The 22,100-nt window shown below is 59.0% G+C and overlaps 1 long non-coding RNA gene across 1 annotated transcript; it reads left to right on the plus strand.

Moving 5' to 3' along the window:
* The first annotated feature begins 120 nt into the window (after positions 1 to 120).
* Positions 121 to 19,872, plus strand: LOC113191967 (uncharacterized). Its single transcript, XR_003301959.1, has 3 exons — positions 121 to 275; positions 19,382 to 19,585; positions 19,793 to 19,872. It is a non-coding gene; the product is annotated as an uncharacterized LOC113191967 (long non-coding RNA).
* Positions 19,873 to 22,100: the final 2,228 nt, after the last annotated feature.

The following is a 22,100-nucleotide window of genomic DNA, read 5'->3' on the forward strand; positions in this document are numbered from 1 at the left end:
GGGCAGGCCAGATCATGAGCTCCCTGACGGAGGTCCAGGTAATGGATTTGGTGGCCTTGACTGACATATGGCTGCTCAATTTCAACTTCTCTACTTTCACCTTAAAAGGCAGCAGTAGGGATGGGGTTGCTCCCTGGTGAGTGCCGGAGGCCCTGGGTTCCAGCGGTGTAACGAGCATCATCCCTCCGGCCAGACCCCTGAAGACTCAACCCTGTTGGCCCCTCCCTGTCTGGAGATGTGCTAGGAGAAGCAGGAGGAGTGCTTGAACAGACATGGTAAGCTGATGGTCGCAGGGGTGGCTGGTGCAAAGGGTCTCCCGCCTGCATTGGATAGGAGGGAGACTGGCAGGACAGGGTGACCCTAGGGAAGCCTGGCTGTAGGGGAAAGCCGGGTTGGGCTCTTTGCTTGACCATTGGGACTGCCTGGAAAAGGGCCTGGGGCCTCTCAGGAGGTTTCCAGAGCAGGCTGTTAGCCCTGTTCGCTGGTCTTCCTGCTGCCCTGAAAGGCCCCCATCCCTCTTCTCAAAGGGCCTGCAGACGTGCATGTGGAGGAAGTGCTGGGGTCTCGCTGTGGGGACCAGGTGGTGCCAGCTGCAAAGCCTGAGCCTCCCTCTGGGCAATGTCATTTCAGCTCCCAAGGGTGGGGTGGGACTCTGGCACTGTGCAGCCTCATGAGCAATGGCAGGTAGGTCCCTCTGGGCCAGGCATTTCAAGGATGGGCTCACTCACGACTCCCAAGAGGAAGGGGCTCTGCCCCAGCTGTCAACCTGGATTGTCGCGTTCCTCATGCCTAAAACACTCAGGGTCACTCCAGGTGAACTAGGCTGCACGAAATAACCACACAAGAGACAGAGATACCTTTTTCTTTGGCGTCTCATGACGGCTTCTCTGACCTTAAGGGTCTGCAGAAAGCTCAAGGGAGCCTGTGTGTGATGAACCCTTTTATTGAGGAGCAGCCATTCAAATGAGGCCAGGGGTCAGGTTTCAGGGGCTGAGTCTAGTTTGTGATGTCTGCTGCCAGCAGGTTGACTGACATCTAGGAAGGCCATGCCCAAAGGCAGAGCAAGAGAAGGGGATACACAAAGGGTGTTTTCATGGAACATTCTATCCCAAACAGGACAAAGGGGCAATATCACAAAGGAACAGGTGAGCGTAGCTCAATCCATGGGGTGCCTACGTTGAAGATGTGTCCTTAAACTCCTGGGACCCGGGCAATGTCTGGGTCACTATGAGGTGTAGTGACGTCAGAGCCTCTCCGACTCAGGGAATCCTTCAGACCGGCTCCCCACACTGGATGGCTCCCAGTGGGGCCTCCTTGCACCCTGGGCTATGTGGCCTCGCCTCCCCACCAGTCAAAAGACAAGACTACAACAATTCAGAGATCTTGGTTGGCTTTTGGGTTTTTTTTTTTTTTTTTTTTTGGTATAGAGGATTGAACTCAGGGGCACTGGACCACTGAGCCACACCCCAGCCCTATTTGTATTTTATTTAGAGACAGGGACTCACTGAGTGGCTTAGTGCCTCACCGTTGTCAAGGCTGGCTTTGAACTCGGATCCTCCTGCCTCAGCCTCCGGAGCTGCTGGGATTACAGGTGTGCACCACTGCACCCGGCTCGATTGGTTTTATTTTCGGTTCTAGAACTGAATTACAGTTCATTTCCTAAATGAGCAAGTGCTCCAATGGCCTAAGCCAAGGAGGCTGGCTCCATGGGTGGGCTTGAAGGAGGCAGAGATGGACTGCAGGGCAGATGGGTCATTTCCAGGTGGCTTCCCTTAAAAGGGGGCGGTGATTGCCCAGCCTAGGTTACTTCAGGTCACCTCGTGTGCAGCCATTCAAACAGAACTCTGTTACCTTGCCAGAGGAGACAGAGCTATTTGAGAAATCTGGCTGTTCTCTCTCTAGTTCTGACTGGAGGATGAGAGGGACAGCGTGGTTTCAGCTTGGTGACTGGGAATGTCAGCATGCATGGCTCCGTGTTTATGAGTGGCCTGGTCTGCAGGAGCTTGGTCTCCAACAGTGACCTGTGATTTTAACACCACTTAGGAACCCTCTCTCTCTGCTCAGACTTGAGATCCTCCCGCCTCAGCCTCCCGAGGAGTAGCTGGGATCACAGGTGTGCACCGCTGCACCTGGCTGAAACCTGCTCTTGAACTTGCCAAAGGAATTGCCATTTGTACGTTGGCTTTAGATTCTAAAATGTGGACTCTTCTGTTGTCCTTGTGCCTTAAAAAAATCTGTTTACTGCCACTTCAGTGGGTTGTGAGGAGGGATTCAGTGGCTGGATTCAACCTGTGGCCAGCCAGTTGATCTCTCTGCCCAACCACAGAGCCGAGGGGCTCAGTGCTGACCCGTCCGGGGCCCTCGCCCTTGGGGCTCCAGGAGACAAGTAGCAGAAGGGTGCTCTGAGGGGCGGGGCGGGTGCCTGGGTGGGCTGGGGCGCTGACGGAGGAGGCAGCTCTGGGCTGAGGCCTGAAGCTGAGATGGAGCCAGCTGGGCTAGAGGGGTGGGTGGGGGTGGCAGGACCACCCAGGAGGGCCCTGGTGGCCCACCTGGCCGGGTGTGTGGTAGGGACAGAAAGAAGACCATGGGCCCAAGGACTGCGAGGGGGCTCTGGTGCCAGCGTGCAGGGCCCTGGGTGTCTTCACAGGTGGTGACCCCAGACCCCTCTCCACAGAGGGGCGGAGCTCTGTCCTGAGAGTGTGCCCTGTGTGGATCGGGCAGCCCTCGCTGCCCGGTGCTTCTGGCCACAGCGCCCCACGGCTGCTTCCCTGCACACTGCCCCCATCCAGGGCCTGGCAGTGCCTAGGGACCCGCAAGAGCAGCTGGCCACCAGGCTCCTGGAGACGGGTCCCCTGGGTGGCAGCACTCTGAAGGGGGTGACATCTCCCAGGGGGACGTCTACGCTTCTTAAACACACTTTGGCTGCAGAATCCACTAACATAAAAGTTGCCATCTGAAAGTCAGGCCTGGTGGCCACGCAGGTCATCCCAGCAGCCAGGAGGCTGAGGCAGGAGGATCGCAAGTTCAAAGCCAGCCTCAGCAAAAGCCAGGCCCTAAGCAACTCAGCGAGACCCTGTTTCTAAATAAAGTACAAAATGGGGTTGGGGATGGGGCTCAGTGGTCGGGGGCCCTGAGTTCAACCCCTGGTACCCATCCCCCCAAAGTAGCCATTTTAGCCATGCTAAGCGCACAGTGGGTAACATTAAGTGCTTTCACGTCCTGCCGCCATCGCCACCAGCTGTCCTCAACCTTCACGTTCCCAAACAGAAACTGCTGTGTTGAGCACTTGTGTCCCCCGCCCCCAGCCCTGGTGGCCCCTGCGCATCCTGGGGACTCACGGGCGCTTGCCTTTCTGTGGCTGGCTGTTCACTTGGCTCAGTGTCCCCAGGCCCTCCTTGTCGTCATGTGTGATGTCGCCTGCCCTTTAAGCCGAAAGGCCCTCCAGCAGATACACCGCTCTTGTCCTCACGTCAAGGGTGACAGTCGTGGGCACCTCTGGCCACCGTGAGCAATGCCGCCGGGAACCCAGCCCTCTGAGGCCCACGGGGGGTTCTTTGATGTGTTCCCAAGTGGAAAAAGAGCCAGGACAGGGCAGGGCCTGAGCTGGGGACAGGCGGGGGGACCGCAGGGTAGAGCGGCCGGCTCCTCCCACTGTGCCCGCAGCGACCCGCTGGCAGGGTTTCTGTGCCCCCTTCAGCCCCTCTGTGGCTCGAGGCTCTGCTTCCTGAGGGATCACGGATTCTGCCAGGACACAGCAGTGGCAGTGTGTGGGGAGGGAGGCGGTGACTGTGCTGTCTGCGAGTGGCCCTGAGACTGCACGGTGGGGACAGGGAAGGCCGTGTCTGGAACCCAAGGGGTGCTCCTGGGCACCTCGGGGGACTTCACAGGTCTACGGTGAAAGTGAGTGGAGGCACCTTGGCACAGCGAGTCCACGGGCAGCCAGGCCCCGTGAGTGAGGCGAGGAGCCCTCCCAGCGGAGGCCTGGGCAGAGGCCCGGGGGAGGCCAAGGAAGCGGTGCAGAGGATGGCGGCCAGGCTCGGTGAGGAACAGAGTGGCACGTCCTTTCCCGCCCGTGTGCATGCGCACTCTCGTGGGCTCGCCACTTCGCCACCTTCCTTCCTAATTCTGCGAGTTTGTTGGGGTTAATTTCGCAGCTCAGCTATAGGTGAGGGAACATCGGGTGGAGCTGACTGGGTCCCGGGTGGGTCACGCAGTGCCGACAGATGCGCCTGCTGCACCTGGCCCTCTGACCCTGGGACGAGGCTGAGAGCCCTTTACTCCCGGGGAGGACACGCGCATCTTGCTTGGTGAGGACAGTGTGGGTATGGCATGGGGAGGGCGTCCCTAGGTGTGTGCGGAGGGATGTGCAGGAGTCACAGAAACAGGGACTGTCCTGGCAAGTCTTTGTCCCTCTGCTCCACTCCCGCCTCCCCCTCCTGGGAGGCTGCACTCTGCTCCTCTCTTGGCAGCAGTCCGGCCTCTACTGGAGGGAGGGAGGCACTTGGCGTTTCTTGCCTGCTTCCTGTTTCCTGTCTTTTGGTTTCTTCCTACTTCCTGTGTCATCCGTGTGCTGCTTCACCTGGCAGAGGCTGTGCCTTTCTCAGCAGCAGCTAAGACCAGTTTTCAGTTGTTCCCACAACTGGAGATCAGCCCTCTGTGCCCCTCAAAGACACCAGCACCCACCACCCACCGAGAGGCACCCACCCACGGGTGCTCGTCTTTAATGACGTCCACCTCTTCCCTCTGCTGTGTGGCCTGGGCCTGGTGGTCTCGCCTTGAGCTACTGCCTCTATGATACCGAGTTCTCTTTTTGCTCTTCTAGTTACCTAGTTAGCAACCTTAACCTGGTTAAACATTTCTGCAGATTAAATTTTCTGTTCAAACAACCGTGTGGTTTCTGTCTCCTACTGGACCTGGCCTGGGTAGCTTTTCTGCAACACAGAACCAGGAAACCAAAAGCTTATCTCCCTGGATGCAAATCAGGTGTCAGCCGCCCAGAGACCTGAAAGGAGTCCAGCCGGGGCCTCTTGCTCACCAGCCTTCCTTCTTGCTTTCTTCCCACCCACTGAGGTTCGTCCTCAACCTTTTTTCTTCTTTGAGACAGAGCCTCACTAATTTGCGGAGCTGGCCTCAGACTTGAGATCCTCTGCCCCAACTCCTGAGCAGCTGGGGTCACACTGGCCTCCGAGCACCTTCAAGTCTGATGGCGCTGTCCTTGGGGACGTGCTGATTTCTGTCCTTTGGATCTTGTGGATGCCACTGCAGGGCTCTGTGCCTGGAGACTTTTGTCCCCAGTATGTGCAGCTCCTGTGTGCCGGGCGCCCAGGCATACAGCAGGCTGTTTGCCGACCACGTGGTTTATGTCAACTTTTGCTGAGAACTTTGCTCCTTCTATTTCTGAGGCAAACTTTTGTCTGTTTCTTGTCTTTTTTTGGACACACACACACACACATACACAGACACACCCACACCCACACACATTTTGGTGGGGTGCTGGGGATTAAACTTAGGGACACTTGACCACTGAGCCACATCCCCAGCCCTATTTTGTAATTTATTTAGAGACAGGGCCTCACTGAGTTGCTCAGTGCTTTGCTGTTACTGAGGCTGGCTTTGAACTCGTGATCCTCCTGCCTCAGCCTCCTGAGCCACTGGGATGACAGGCATGTGCCACCATGCCTGGCTTCTGGTATATTTTTGTTTTATATATTTGAGGCTGTCTTCAGGGTTTTACAAGTTAAAACTCGTTATAATTTCCTGAAAATATAACTTTTATCACGAAGTGATTCTCTTTATCTCTCTCTCTCTCTTTTTTTAGAGAGAGAAGAGAGAATTTTTTAATATTTATCTTTTATCCTTTATTTATTTTAATTTTTATTGTTGGTTGTTCAAAACGTTACATAGTTCTTGATATATCACATTTCACACTTTGATTCAAGTGGGTTATGAACTCCCATTTTTACCCCGTATACAGATTGCAGAATCACATTGGTTCCACATCCACTGATTTACGTATTGCCATACCAGTGTCTGTTGTGTTCTGCTGCCTTTCCTATTAATATTTATTTTTAGTTCTCGGCGGACACAACATCTTTGTTGGTATGTGGTGCTGAGGATGGAACCCGGGCCGCACGCATGCCAGGCCAGCGCGCTACCGCTTGAGCCACACCCCCAGCCCGATTCTCTTTATCTCTAAATATGCTTTTTCTCATAAAATCCATTTGGTCTATTATATATTTTGGTTATTGAATAGTGTATCTTGTGCATCTTTGAAGGTCCAGCAACTCTTCAGAGTTTGCTTCTGCCCTGCGGTCGGTCCCTCCCCCTGGGTCTTTTCTCTGTGCCCTTTGCATCTTGCAGTCCTGTAGTTTCTGTGATCTTGTCTCTCAGTGCTTAATTCTGCAGTTTCTTTTACACATCTTCCACCTCAACAATTCTATTTCATCTCTAAGCGGACGATCATCCTGTCTGATGTTTTAAAACAGCTTTATTGAGATAGAATTCACTCTGTGAAGTGCCTGGTCTAGTGGTCTAGGTGCCTTGCGGATAGGTGCCCATCCCCTACACCTAGCTCCAGAGTGCTTCTGTCACCCAGACGTGAAGCCCCCAGGTGTTGAGGGCCATTTGTGGGCTGTATGTGGGCCACTTCGGCATTGCAGCCAGAGAGGGCATAGGTCTGGCATAGGAACTTCCCGTGGCACTCCCACAGGGCTAAACTGCCTGTGCAGGGGACTGTCCCCCTCTGCTCTGCCAAAGGTTCCACACCGCACTGGGATGGGGTGACCTGCTGTAGCCTCACAGCACCTCCGAGACAGGTGTGACCTGCCAAGATGCCGTCCACCTGCTGACTGTAAGACAGCACGGAGCAAGACTCCACCCTGAAACTTAGCCCTGCTTAGATGTGCCCCTGAAATAAACCACAGGATCCATTTTCTAGTTGTCCAGCTCCAGCTCCTGTGTGGACTGGATCTATCAGGGGCTCCATCTTTTTTTTTTTTAATTTTTTTAAATCCCTTGGTGAATTTTTTTTTATTATTATTTTTTTAATATTTATTTTTTAGTTCTCGGCGGACACAACATCTTTGTTGGTATGTGGTGCTGAGGATAGAACCCGGGCCACACGCATGCCAGGCGAGCGCGCTACCACTTGAGCCACATCCCCAGCCCCGGGCTCCATCTTTTGAAACTATCTTTCAGACTTTGTCTTTTGTTCTTCAGTAATTATTCTAGACTTTAATGTCTCACATCCTCCTGACCAGGTGCTGGACGCCTCCCCATACCGTGTTCCCGCAGGCTCTCCCCATCGCCGGCTCCCTGCAGCAGGGAGAGTGTCTGCTGTGGACTCCCGCGGAGACCTTTTTGTCTGTTTCCTCTGGCATAAGGTTTTCGAGGTCACCGGCTGCAGGGGCCAGGGCTCCATTTTCATGGCTGATGCCCCCAGCATGAGCATATTTGTGCGTCACACTCCATGTGTCCACTCACCAGATGATGGACACCTGGACTATTTCATCTCTACACGTGACATTGCTGCAGGAGCATTTGTGGGTGTCTTTGTGTGACATGTGTTCACTTCCCTTGGGTGGGCACCTGGTCACACAGAAGCTGTGTCTGCCCAGCCGTTGGATCCCCCCACGGCCTCCTAGGAGGGGTGCTGTCTGAGAGGCTCACACAGGTGCCGGGCAGTATGGCAAAGGCTGAGGGCGTCGACCTGTGCAGCTCAGAGGCAGCTTAGGAGGAGCCTAGACACCGCAAAGCTCCCACGGTGCTCTCCAAAGGGACTGTCCCCCTGGGAGGCGAATCTGCTGCACCCTTTACCACCCCCAGCCGCAGTTCCTGCTCCAGAGCGGAGCTCAGGTGCCTGCACAGACCTTCCCCCAAGGGGCCCGTTAGAGCCTGCATCCTGGAGAATCAGACTTGGCCTTCCGGAGGCATGCCTTCTCAGGCCTGGACAGCAGAGGGCGCTCCGAGACCGAAGCCTTGGGTTTGCACAGCTGACTGAACCCGGGTCTTTCACCAGCCAGAGGGAGGCACACACGCCATTTCCTTGGTGCCTCTCTTCCTGTAATGCACTGCACCCACAAGCAGGGGGCGTGCTTGTGACTCTGGCCTAATACCTCCCTTACCGGGCAGTGCTGTGATTCCTCTCTGCAGAGCCCTTTGCCTGCAGGGACGTCTCACTGCAGATGCCTGGTTTCACCACCGTCCCTGAGGACCCCGACTCGGCACACCCCAGAAGCCACCCGTGCTGCTACAGGGTGAGAGCAGGTCTGCGCCAGAAGGAAGTGCAGGACCCTCAGCCCACGTGCACAAGGCTGTCCCTCTGGAGAGGCCTGGCCAGGGCTGAGCACATGGCGCCCACTCGGGCAGGCCTGGCTCGAGCTCAGCCTGTGCCCTGCGAGTGCTCTTTCCCGCTGCAGCCCAGGAGGCTCCGATCCCCATTGTACGGATCCAGGGAGGCACAGAGGGCTAAGCAACTTAGCCAAGGTCCAATCAGGTCAGGCCAACCGGAGTCCACTGTGGGCTGTGTCATCACGTGGCCTGGGCTCCTCACGCAGTGGGGCTCAGAGGGGCTCACTGGGTGCGCGGACACTTCCGGGCCCTGGGAACAGGCCAGCAGTCTCTTGAAACCACCTCCTCATCTTTAGTCCTTTTGTTGCCACCCCAAACCAAACGGAAGGTCAACGAAACCAGCTGAACCCTGAGGCCCACTGGTGTCCACCTGCGGGTTACCTCCTGAGCCACCCAGGGCTGTGCTGTGGGCCACACGGTATTTTAGGGTGGATGCCGAGAGTCCCCTTCCCTCCAGACAGTGCAGCCCCACAGAGCACATGGTCCATGCGAGTTGTGGACAGTGTGACTCAGTCCTCATCCCTGGGAACTACAGACCCCTCGAGGAATCGATGGACACCCTGGCTGCTGCTCTCATTAGTGGACACATCTGCACCTAAATCATGCAAGTCTGGGGCAGGTCAGAGGACAGGGGCCACCTTCTCTGACTGACACGCAGGGCGACCTGACAAGGTCCGTACAGGAGCAGACAGACTCGGGAAACACCTGGCTGCCGACGAGTCCCTCAGGCACTGCGGTCTGCAGGCCAACGGAGGGCTGGTCACCTGACCAAGGAGCCTTGTTAAAAGTGGGTGGAGCTCCTGGGGACATCCGCAGGTGGGCATCCTGTGGTGCCAACACTAGGACCACTTAGGCAGCTGCTGCCACTGCTGGTGGCAGACGCAGCTCCTGAAAGGCACCCACCTGGACACCTCTCCAGGTGATTCTGTGCAGGTTCAACTTCCCTGGGAGTCGATCTATCATGGTTCTCGCAACCCCAACCTGAGCTGCCGAATGGACCCACCAGGGGTGAAACTGAGGTTAACGGGTGCTCCTGGAGGCAGCAGCTCCTTGCCCAAAGCGGGGACCTGGCTTCGCCACAGGCTGGTGGGGAGGAGCGTGAGCTGGTCAGTGTGAGGCTGGACCCAGCCACCGGCCAGCCTTTAATCCCTGCCAAACTCACTGGTGTGGGAGGTGCCATATCCCAGGTGAACACAAGGTGGCGCCAAGGCCCCATGCTAGCCCCAGAGACCCCGGGCGCTGCACTTGACTTTCAAACTGTTCTACTGAGAAGCTGAAGCAGGTTGTGTGGCCAGGACCCAGGGCAGGACCCGGGAGTGTGCACAGGGAGCTCCTTTAGCAGCTCACTGCTGACCTTGAACGTCCACGGGGGTCTGTGCTTTGCTCCCTGCTGCTGCTGCATCTGTGTTGATGCGGAAGTGACTGCTCCCCAGGGCACCCTGGGCCTCTGGACGGCCAGCAGTTCTCTTGGCTGTGCACACCTTCCCAGGTGAACGCCCCTCCGGTTTGGGATGCTCAGGTGCCGACGACTGACCATGGCCACCTCCTGACCTCCTCCAGGCTGAGCTGCTCCTGGGGGTGGACATGCTGCCCAGGGCACTGGGTTTCCAGGAGCCACTGTTGGATTGCCCGAGTGAGTCCGCTCCACTCTGCTCAAGATGAAGGCCGCGTGACAGGGCTGGTGCCCAACAGCTCCCGGCCAATCTGGCTGTGGAAGTGGGAAGTGGAAACTCTGGGAGGCTGCACGGGGGGGCTGGCAGGGTGGTGTGGGGTGAGTCGCCTGGGACAGGCTCTGGTCTGTCCCTGTCCTGGGCAGGGGCCTGCCGTCTCCCTGTCCGTGCTCACTGCCCGGCAGGGATAATGTTCGAAGTTCTCCCTGGGGGGCTGGAGGGCCTGGGAGCAGGTCCTGCAGCTCTGGCCACACACAGCAGCTGCCCACTAAACTCCCACTGTCCCCTCCTCACTGCCTGCCCGGTGGAAGCCGGAGGGAAAGGGGCAGTCCCAGCGTGCAGGACACCAGATTCTAAAGGGAAACCTTCCTAGAGACCTCAGAGCGCCTCATCTGGATGTCCTTTGGCTCTGAGCACAAAGGGGAGGGGCGCAGCCTAGCTGCCAGCCTGCTGGAGGGTGGAGGGCGCCCAGCAGGCTGAGAAGACCCTTCCGGGCTTAGCCTTCGTCCTCTCGCTCCCCCACCCAGCACCACCAGAGCAGGAAGTGTGTTCTCCACAGCAGTATAGTGGCCTGGGTTTGTGACCCCGACACAGCCCTCTGGGGACCTTTGGACACATGTGGCGGTGGCTTGAGGAACTTGGGGTGGGGGTGTCAGTGTGCAGGGGTGGTTCGTGTCTCAGAAACTACAAATATAAACAGGGCATACTTTCTTGGGGCATCATTTTCACTCAAAGTTTGGAAAAAAGTTTTTGTTGTTTATAAGTAAGACAAACACGGGTATACCATGGAGTGAAATAGAAACTCAAGTCAATTTTAAAGATAAAACACATGACTTCAAAGAAATTTGCCTTGGGGGCGGCCTGAGCTTCTCCTAGGAGGATCTCCTTCACTTAAAGCAACTTGGAGAACAAGTCTGTAAACCACATGTTTCTTGAGCACCTCTTACGTGCAAGTACTGTGCTAAGTGGTGAGAGGGACACAGAATGTGAGGTGCAATTCCTGCTCAGGAGGACTCTGGTCTAATAGTTATCACTACCATCGCCATCACCACCTTTATCACTGCCCACATCACCATCACCATCACCATCATTATCACCATCACCATCACCATCACCATCATCATAACCATCATCACCATCACCATCACCATCACCATCATCACCGTCACCATCATCATCACCATCACCATTATCATCACCATCACCATCATCACCATCATCACCATCACCATCATCATCACCATCACCATCATCATCACCATCACCATCATCATCACCATCACCATCAACACCATTACCATCATCATCACCACCACCATCACCATCACCATCACCATCATCATCACCATCACCATCATCACCATCATCATAACCATCATCACCATCACCATCATCACCGTCACCATCATCATCACCATCACCATCACCATTATCATCACCATCACCATCATCACCATCACCATCACCATCATCATCACCACCACCATCATCATCACCATCACCATCATCACCATCACCATCGTCAGCAACATCACTATGGCCACCAGCATCATCACTAAACCATCACCATCATCATCTCATCTATCATCAACCCTATCATCACCATCATCACAACCATCATTACTGCCATTATCACCATCATTACCATTATCACCACTATTATCACCACATCCACCATCATCCTCATCATCACCAGCACCATTATCATCATCCTCATCACCATCACCAGCAAGCCATCACCATCATCACCACCATCATCCCCGACATTACCATATTACCAACAACACCATCATTACCATCATCACCGTCATCACCACTATCATCGTCATCATCACCATCATTGCCACCATCATCACCATCACCATCATCCTTATCAACACCAACACCATCATGACCACGATGACCATCATCATCATTTCATAAGTTACAAAGCCGTGGTGCCTGCTCTGTTGCCCACTGCAGCCCTGGCTCCCGCACGCTGACGGGTGCGTATCTGCTGAAGGCGTGCTGTATCGACTTGGGATGGCGATGACATCTGTGTGGTGGATTATCTCACTTGCTTCCGACTGCATTCATAGGAAGTAGGGAGTCTGGTTTTCTGTCCAGATGGGTGCACTGAGAGAGGCTGAGCAGCTTCCAAAGGCTGGAGGCCAGGTTGACAGAGGGTCAGGGTCACCCGCTCGCCTGCCACCTCTCAAGCCTGGTGTGTTTGGCCTGACCGCAGCCTGCGGGACGGGCAGACATGGTGCAGGACTGGAGTTCAGGGGTGGGCCCCGGGGCTGGCTTGCCTGGGTGGCTGTGACTGGGCTTCTCTTCTGGACCCTGAGATGAACCCGGTCCAGATGCCGGACAGTGTGGACTGGAGTTGACCACACGTGGTCAGAGGGCGTGGCCAGCAGGAGCTTGGTGGCCAGTGCTGCCGGCACTCCCACACAGCTCTGGCCATCGGGGCCGTGTGGCTTCCCTTCAGTGAGCAGCCCCCGGGCAGCTCAGGGGAGGACACCTCTTTACACTCTGAAGGGTCACGTGGGGGGCAGTCTGAGGCTGCCGGAGGCCTTTCCAAGCCTGGAGGGCCACTGGTTCCCCAGACCTCCCTGTGGCCGTTTTGGAAAACCCCAGCTGGGATGTTCTTGAGTGTGGAAGAGCAGAATTCCCGGCCGCGAGGGGAGGAGCTGGAGAGGCCTGCATCCGCGCCTGGTCAGAGCTGCTGCAAGGCGCCTGCGTAGGTTCCTGGGGCTGCCTGACAGGTCCCCCAGCCTCGGGCGGGGCCTAGAATCTCAGAACTCCTTGTCACGGTTCTGGAGGCCAAAGTCTGACCCCGAGGGTGGGCAGGGCCAGGCCTCCTGAGGGCTCCGGAGGCTCCTGCCCGGGCCTGCGCCTGGCGTCTGGCTGCGGTGGCACCACTCGCCTCTGCTCCTGTCCCCACATAGTGTCCTCCTGGTGTGTATGGAATCTCCTTCCAAAGCACAGAGGGGTGGGACCTGGCGCGACTCTGATCCAGGGTGACCTCACCTTAGACTGACGGCACCTGCAAGGCCTTATTTTTGAACGAGGTCACATCCACAGGATGGAATTCGACTTGTCTTTCTGGGGGTGCAGTGGGACTCCGCCCACGAGATGGCACCACCTCCCTCTGCCCCTCTGCAGCCCGGGCGCAGCGGGCCTTGCCTGGGTGGTCGCCGTCAGCCTCCGGAGCCGACCACGCGGGTCTCAGGTGTTTCTGAACACGTGGGCATGACTGCCCCGCCTGCCCCGGCCCCTTCTCATGGGGCCACTTTCCATGCTCAGTCACAGGGGTGCAGGAGGTGGCTCGTCATCCCTCTGGGGTGATGGCCTGAGCCCACGGGCACATCCTGGTCCTCTGCAGAGGGATTTGTTCGTGGAGGGCCACACGACCCACATGGGTCCTCTGGCTTCTGATTTCTGCAAGAGTCAGAAAGCATTTCTCTGTGCTGCCCACGGAGCAGGAGGGCAGGAGTCTCGATCCACTGGGAGGCTTCAGGAGGAAGGACCCTGCTGGACGATGGAGCCACTAGACATGGAGAGAGACACCCTGGATTTCTGGCGTCATTGAGGCTCCTGGATCCCACCGGACCTGAGGCCAGCTACTCCAGGACCTTTTGTTTACACGAGCCCATAATTTCTCCCTGCTTTCGACAGCCAAGTCAGTTTAAGTTGCTTCTTTTTCTCTCATTCACAACACAAAGCACCCTGACCTGACATGCAGCGTCCAAGACTTCTGGGGTCAGTACAGGTCTGAGGGGCTCAGACTGAAATTCATTTGAAGAGAGAGAGAGTTCTGAGGTCCCTGGGCAGGAGGCTGCCTGCAGTCTCTCCAGGCTCTGAGGGTGGGCGAGACAGCTACCCATGGCCCATGCCCTCCCACCCTGGAGCATGCAGACGCTGGGATGGCTGCTCTCAACCCAGGCTGGACTCTCTGCAGACCTGCCGCGAAGCCCCCACAGGTCTTCTGAGATAATAATGCAAGTTAGGGCTGGAACCAGGGAGGCTGAGCTGTTTGTCCTTCCAGGAAACAGGGGACAGATATTCAGTCACTGCTCGAGTGACCTCAGGAGCCACAGCCTCAGGCATCTGAGCACCCTGACCTCTCCTTCCCGGGGCTTGAGAAACAGTGCTGCTGTGTGACCGCGGCTTGCCGTCTCCCCGGGGAGTCCAGAAGAGCAGGAGGCGGCCATCGTGGAGAGGCCTGCACAGGCCTGTCCACCAGGAGCTGGAGCAGATGGGCCTGGAGGCCGCAGAGGGCAGTGGGGAGGCCACACAGGCCTGGGTGGCATGTGGCCTGTAGGAGACCCTGCTCTGTTGCCGGTGTCTGTTGGGTCCCTGGACCCCCTAGGTCTTGGACTCAGCAGTGGGCACTGCATCTTCGACATAAATACCCAGCCACCTGGCTGGTGTCCCTCACGTTGTCTACCCAGAGCCGGGGGAGAGCAGGTTTCTCCTTAAGAACAGCATGACGTGCTCCAGACCTGCAGCCTGTCCAGAGGCTCCGAGGTGAGCCGCGAGGGCCCAGCAGCTGGCCTAGGAAGAACAGGTCCTGGGCCCTCCCTTCTCGTCCCCCTTCCCTGCCCTAGAGAGACCCCTCCGCCTGCTCTCTCTACCCCGACATCTCCCTCCCAGAGGGCAAGCTCGGTGGCTCTTCCCTTCACCGAAGGCGGGTCCTGGGCTGGCACACTCTGGTGTGGCCTTGGAGGTGCTTGGGCGTGGGTGTGACGTGACCCTGCAGGTCGCGGGTCCCAGCCTGTCTGAGCCCAGCAGTTGCTTTATCTGCACACCCAGGTGCAGTGCCACCCACTCGGGAGGGCTGCCCAGAGGACAGTGGGCCTAGTCCACAGGAAGTCTGTAAACGGCAGCAGCGATGGTGGGGTCTGACTACGTGCCCAGGCTGGGCCCAAGCCGTCCTCCGGCCTCAGCCTCAGGAGTAGCTGGGAGCACGGCCGTGCCACTGTGCAGGTGGCAGGGACTCCTGGGTGACTGCAGCCCCGCTGGGGTCCTGGCGCTGGGGTGGGTGGGCTGCTGCAGCCTGCGCTGGGTGCTAGGGCCCTTGCCTAGGAGCACTGCGCCTTTCCCAGAGGGTGGGGCTCCTTCCTCAGAGGAAAAGGTGAGCGATCCCAGGGGCGGGGGAAGCAATCAGAGACCTGGAAACGGCTGGGTCCCGGTGCAGGGCTGAGCTTCCCTGCGGTGAGCCCGCAGCCGGGCGCACACAGCGGGAGCTGGCCAGCTTGGGAAAGCAGAACAGGAAAGGCATGGCCATGGCCGGTTGAGCAACCCGGCCCAGATTGGGGCCCAGGAGACCACAGGCCGGGACGCTGCACCCGCCAGCCGCCCGGCATTCGCGCAGGGCTGGCCTTGAGGGGCGGTGGGGGCAGGGGTCAGGAAGTGCCCTCCAGCCAGGCCCTGCAGCCTGCCAGGACGGGGCTGTGCCCACTGCACTCCTCTGTAGCCCAAAGTGACCAGCTACCACCTCCCATGCCAGTGGGGGCTGAAGGTCGGGTCCCTGGAAGACAGGCCGCCAGGAGGGGCCACAGGGCCGGAGCTGGCAGATGCCCTGCTGCAGGGCCTGAGGCCCGAGAGGTTCGGGCAGAGCCCCCTGCGCCGGCCTTGGATCCCTGGGGTCCACCTCTACTGGGGCCAGCAGTGGGGGCAGGGTGCTCACCCTTCCCTTGCGCTGGCCCGAGGCTCTCCTGAGTCCTCAGCCCACCTCCCAGGGACTGGAGGGACGTGGCTCTCGCTGCCCCTCATCTGCCTGCCGTGCTTCCCAACCCCTGGCTCCCCTTACTGCCTGGGGGGCGTGGGGTCGGTTCTGAAGACCACGCGAGCGGCCCTCCTGGAGAGTTGGAAACAGGAAGACGGAAGACGAGACCCTGCAGCCTACGGCGCCGAGCCTCGGTCGGGGGCTCCCTGCCAGACGCAGCCGCCACCGGCTTGTCACCCATCTCTCCGGCACCGTCCTCTTGACCACTGTTTTGTGCGTGTTTGAAACAAACCATTTTCTGGTGGAAAACTTCAAACACCCAAGGTCCCTGGAAGAGCACCCAGGGCCTGTGTCCTGCCTCTTAACCTCGTTTGTTCTGGTGGTTCAGGGACAGAACCAGGGCCTCAGGGGGCCACTGCTGGACCACAGAGCCACACCGCAGCTCCACCACCACCCCAGGGGCCTGCGGTGTCCTGCTGCGGCCACGCACTTCCCTGAGGTCGGCCGGGTCCCTGCGCGTCACAGCGCCCCCTCCAGGCCGAGGGTGTGAACGGCCTCGGTACGTGTCCTTTGCCTGAGGGTGGACATGTGGGTGGTGTCTCCCAGCCAGGGACAGACCTCAGGACCTTGTGTCCCTGAGCGTGTCCATGTTCTCTGACAGACGAGGACTTCCACGGAGACCCCGTGGCAGTGATCCCTTCACATCGCCGTCCCCAGGCGTCATTTCCCAGGAGCAGTCCCCTAAAATCCGTTTGCTCAGTTTGGGACCCAAACAAGGCTCAATGCTCCTGGCTCTTTCCCGGCCACTCCCTGGGCAGCGGGTCACCAGCCCCCGGAGCCTTCGCAGGGCGCCCGGGGCGGCCAGGCCGCTCCTGGCCTGCGGCAGCCGCTCCTCTGCTGTGCCCCGTTTTGGTTTGTTGTCCTTTATGTTTCTAGTGACTTTATTCTGAAACCTTTCAAACTTACAGAAAGTTGCGAGGACATTTCGAGAACTCCCGTGTCCCCTCCCGAGGCCCCTGGTGGGCTTCCCGACAGACGGGGCCTGTGGTCACCTCACTTCCCCTCCAGGGTGTGGCCCGCTTAGGCTCCTGCCCCGCCCGGGGTCCTGCTGCGGTCCTCGGCCTGTCCCAGTGCTCGGTGTCCGCGCGTCACAGACCAGCCACCCCCTCAGAGGTCTGTGACTGTCTGAGGCTTGCTCACAGGGGACCCGGCCTGGGCACGGTGCGTGTGGCCATGGCGGGAGCTGGCCCACGGGGTGACGGAGCTCGGGGTGCTTGGTGAGATGGGCTCGCTGGGCTGTCCGTGGACGCTGCCCACCCCCTTGGTTTAACAGCTTCTGGGGGAGACCCTCAAGGTGAGGTCCTCCCTGTTCCTTGCTCTTTGGGTCACAGGAGGCTGGCAGAGGCCGAGCGGCCTGCCCAGGGCCAAGGCAGAAGTGGGGCGGTGGCTGCACACAGGGCTTCTCGACGGGGTCTCAGCCTGCGTGGAAGCCCACCTCACAGCTCTGTGCTGGCGGCCGTCTCCGCCCCAGCCCCTCTGCACCCGGCCAGGCCACAGCAGGTGCCCAGAGTCGGAGCACCAGACAGGCATGTGTTCCAGACCCGCGCCGGGGGTCTCTGCGCGGCAGCCCGGGCCACCCCGAGAAAGCCCTCCTCTTCAGGAGCAGGCCCTGCTCACGCTCCCCGGCCCCGGGCCTTTACCAGTGAAGCAGAGGCCATGTCCGGCTGAGCATCAGGACGCAGTGTGACTGAGGAGTGACTGGCGACTCAGCGTGAGGGAGGAAAGAAGGGACTGAAAGGAGGAGGGCGGGAAGGAGGGAGCAGAGGAGAGGAAGAGAAACTGTTCTTTCACTATGTGGATCATTTATCAAAAAAGAGAACCTCACAGGTAGAAGCTCGCGGGCTGGTGTGACTACCGCATGGTCATCTGCACCTTAGGCTTCTCCTGTTTTGCTGCTTTGTCATTGTAGCAAAATACCTCATGGTCTAAGACAGTTGCACAGGCTCCAGATATCACGTCTGCATTCTAGCAAGCAAGAAGGAGAAGAGGGGACGACAGAGTCACCTCTTTTGCTTTGAGAATGCCCGAGAGTAACACCCCCTTCAGCTCTCACTGCATCTCATTTGCTTCAGCTCGTAATGGGGGTCGTTTCGGGGCAGTGGGGTGGGAGGTGCTCTTGATTCTGCCTGATGCTGGATGCAGATCCTTGGTGGTTACCTGGACAGGGCTGGGGTTTTCGACGTGGAAACCCCTCACCTGGATCCCCCTGGAAGGGGGTCCCCTCATAAAACAAACAGAAAGTAAATACTTGGCCAGGGATGTGCGCAGCGCTGGACCCTCCTGGGCACTGAGGGAGGCTCAGGGCTCTAGCAGTGTCCACTCGGGGGCTGCACGGACACCGGCAGCTGTAACCGCTTCCCAGGGGGCAGGTGCAATTTTTGAGGAGCGGGGATCTTGGGGAGGCCCCGGGTGGCACCCTCAGCTCCCAGCTCTTCCTCTGAGCCGGGGGCCGTGCGGTGAGGACCGGGGTTAGAGCCACTCCTGGATAGCTGGGTGGACCCGCCAGGGCTCGCTCTGCCTCCTGCCGCTGCTGTGGCCGGGCAGCTTGGCCAGCCACTCTTCTGGGCAGAGTCTGGTTGCCCAAGGTTTGCCCACTACCATGGTGTCGAGTCTCCCACTGCATGCCACCTCTGGGTCTAGAAATGCCAACAGCTGGGCTGTGAGCCACTTACCCTCATTGTGCCGAGTGTGTGTGTGTGTGTACCTGTGTGTTGTGTGTGTACGTGTGTGTGTGTGTATGTGGGTGTGTGTGTGCCCACGTGTGCTGGGGACAGTGCCAGGACCCCTGGGGAGCTGCCACCAAAGGCTCCTTAGGGAAAGCCAGAGCCGAGCAGAGTGCGTGCTAACCAATCCTGCCAGAGGACGCAGGGCGGTCAGGGCATCTGCCGCCGGTGTGTGAACTTTGTGTCACAATTACACAAGAGACCACAGTCACGGCACAGACAGCCTGCGGGGTGTGTGGGTGAGCCAGGAAGTAAGGCACAACCCAGGACCTTTTGTGCCCCAGACCTGCTGGGGCAGATGGCGGCCCCCTGGCCCCGGCTGGTGCAGGTTTGTATCTTTTGCCTCTTCCAGGGGGGGGTGGCCACGGGGAGGGAGCCCCGCTCTGTAGTAGAGGTTGGACTCCACCAGGAGGGAGCTTGCAGTCAGAAGCCTGGGCTCAGGGGCAGCAGGGTGGCTGTGCGGCAGGTCAAGGGGCTTCGCAGGGGACCGTCCCTCAGGCCCTGATCCACACCCAGCTGCGAGGACTTGGAGGGCACCCTGGCCTGGACGGGTCTCAGCCCAGGTGGCACTACCTGCCAGGAGGTGGCTCAGGACGGAGGATACCGCACACAGAGTCCTTAGTCCTGGTTGGGGCAGGGCCAGGCGGGGTGCCCGTGTGCTGCACAGGCCGGAGTGTGAGGCCTGTGCGTCCTTGGGTGATAGGAGCCCTCAGAGCCTCTGCACGTTGGGGCTGAAGAGTGACAGAAGTGGCTGTTTGGGAGGGTCCCGGGGACGCATGGTGGCCAGGATTCTGCCTGCTTCCACTTCTCTCTCTGGACCTGTTCCGGGCTCCTCTCTGACCCGGCTCTGCGGCTTCCTTTTCCAGCTGGACCTGCGTTCTCCAGCCCCAGAACATTCCAGCCTCGCTCCTTCGGCAGACACCAGAGTGACTTCACTTTCCTGCGCACTGGATTCCCTGGCCCTTCACGTACAGGAGGTGGCGGCCCTGGGGGCTGGGGACGTGTCCTTGGAGAGCTGACCTGGCCAGTGCTTCTTACCCCAGGACTCGGCTGCCTTGACCGCCACTTGGGTGAGCAGTCAGCCCTGCTGTCTTCCTGTCTGCGCCTGCAGCTTGCTCCAGACAGGCCTTGCCGTGTGCTCCCTGGTACTTCGGAAACGCTGGCGTTGAAGTCTGCCCTATGCCCCTGTGACATTCGATCCCCCTGAACCAGTGCTTCGGCTACGGTCTTCCTTGGTTTGATTCCAGCACGTGGAGCTTTTAATTATCTTCCCACAGGAACAGCCACCCACAGCTCCCAGCGTGGCCGGTCCTTCCCTGCGGGAAGCCGGAGCCCCCCAGGACTTCCCTGTGCCCCTGCCTTCAGGACCACAATGCTGCCTCCTGTCCAGGAAGGAGTCCCTCTCCCTCGAGCCGGGTTGACTGTGGTCACAGGGATGAGGGCGGGTGGGGCGCCAGCTCTGCTGCCCACTTGGAGCTCTCACAAGTGTCACTGGTTTGCTGAAGCCGATTCACTTCTACACAGAGGGGGACAGGTGCAGTGAGCTCCCTTGACCTGCTCCAAGCATGGAGAAAGCTCTGGACCTCACAGTGGTCATGTAGGGGACACTGGACACTCGGGGTCCCCAAAGTGAGGCAGGAGCACCAGCTTCCTGAGCTGTTGCAACAAGCCCCCAAACTGGGGCTCCGAACAGTGGCGATTCCTGCTCACAGGGGCAGGGGGTGCGGGCAGGGCCGGTGCTCCTGGAGGCCCTAGAGCCTGTCCCTTGTCCGTCTTGTCTCTTCCTTCCAGTGGCTGCTGACCGGCCTTGCGATCCCGTGTGCATCACTGTGACCCCGGCCCCCTCTCACGTGCTTCTCCCTGTGTCTGTGTCCTGCCTTCCCTCATCCTGGGACACCAGCGGCTGGAGACTGGCCGCAAGGCTGGCCTGCAGGACCTCCTCCTAGCCTGACCACAGCCACAGAGTGAGCCAACAAGCTCACTCTCAAGGGGCTGGGTCAGGCTTCAGTGCACCTTCTAGGGAGACATGATTCAACCGAAACAGAGGGTACTCGGAGGCCTGGCGCTGACTGTGGCCGTCACCACGGCTCTGCTCAGAGGAACGTCCTGGAAGTCCCACGGAGCACACGCAGGGCTGGTTTGAGCACTGGGTGTCACCATCCTGGGACAACCCGTGCTGGACTGCTCCTCCTGGGGACGTGGGAGCCCTCCCTGAAGACATCAGGCCAGGGCCAGCTGGAGGCTGCCCCTCTGGGGACAGTGTCCTGGGGCCGCTGCAGGGACGTCCCCCTGTCGCGCTCTCGGTGACCTCTTCTTGGCCATGTTGCTCCTGAGCCTTGGCTGCTTGTACCTCCTGGACCCCTCCCCAGAGCCCACCCCCCCTGGGTCCCCTTCCCACATTCTGCTCTTGGCCTTCCAATGTCCTATGACAGGGACGTCCCTGCAATTGTTCCCACAGTGTCACTTATTCGGGTTCCTAAGGCGGGTTTCCCCATCCCCACACTCATTTTGAGTTTCTAATGCTCTTCTATTGCGAGCAGCAGACACACCTTCCCTGTGCCCTGGGGCTCCCAGCTCCCTGGTCAGTCCTGGCTGTGGAGTCCACCCTTCAACTCTGGCCTCTTTTTCTTGTGCTGCTGGGGACCAGGGCTGGGAGCGGCGAGCTACGCCCCAGTCCCAGGGTGAACTCCGCACGTCCAGGCCCTTCTCGGGTCAGCTGGTCTCTGTGTTGTGCTTCGTGCTCTTTAGGTTTTTAAGTCCTGGAAACGTCTCTGGTGACGCAGGCTCCTGCCAGAGGAGACGCAGATGTGCGGGTGTCTGCTTCCAGCGGGCTTCTCCTCGTGGCCTGCTCTGGGCCTCGCTGCTCTGCTCCTGAGCATGTGGCTTTGACCCTTGATGGCATCTCTCCCACTTGTCTCCGGGCCAGAAACATTTTGCTCTAATATCTGCAAAAGCAGCTGCTGGAGGACCCTGCTGGGAGCCGCGGCCCTCTCCTGGGGCGGATGTGGGGACCGTGTCTTCTCTCCCACTGTTTATGCATCTGTGGGTTTTCCGAGGTCAAATGCAGTGTAACTCCAGTGTGTGCGGGAGAGATTGATGGGCGCTGGGCTCCGCCTGCAGCTCGGGCCTCCCGACAGGTTGAACATCCGCCATGTGGTGTGCTTTCAAGAGGCTCCCGCTTTAATCACAGAGCACTGGCGGGAGTTTTGGGGGCTTCCTTCTGTTGGGAAATGGTCATCCCTGAAAGCAGTGGGGGGCCTCCCACACGCTGTCAGCGTGAGGAGTGGGGGGCCTGGCTGGTTGCGGGGCTGATTCGGGCAACAGGGGTTTCCTGGCGCGTCCTGGGAGCCAGCCAGCGGGAGGGAGGCCGCGGAGGGCGGCCAGCAGGAACCAGCCCCCGGGGGAGTCCAGCTCTGCTCGGCCCAGGCCCAGCTGGCTTCTCTAAGGCCTCGCCTCAGACTTCCGTCAGGAAGAAGGATCCGCCTGCTCTTGGACTCACAGGCTCACAGGCAACAGGACCAGCCGCCTGCGCGGGGAGACGCGGTCCCTGGCACCCCCCCCCCCCCCCCCCGCCTTCCTTCCAGT

The sequence above is a fragment of the Urocitellus parryii genome, chromosome 15 (genome assembly GCF_045843805.1).
Source record: "Urocitellus parryii isolate mUroPar1 chromosome 15, mUroPar1.hap1, whole genome shotgun sequence".
Classification (NCBI taxonomy): Eukaryota; Metazoa; Chordata; class Mammalia; order Rodentia; family Sciuridae; genus Urocitellus; species Urocitellus parryii.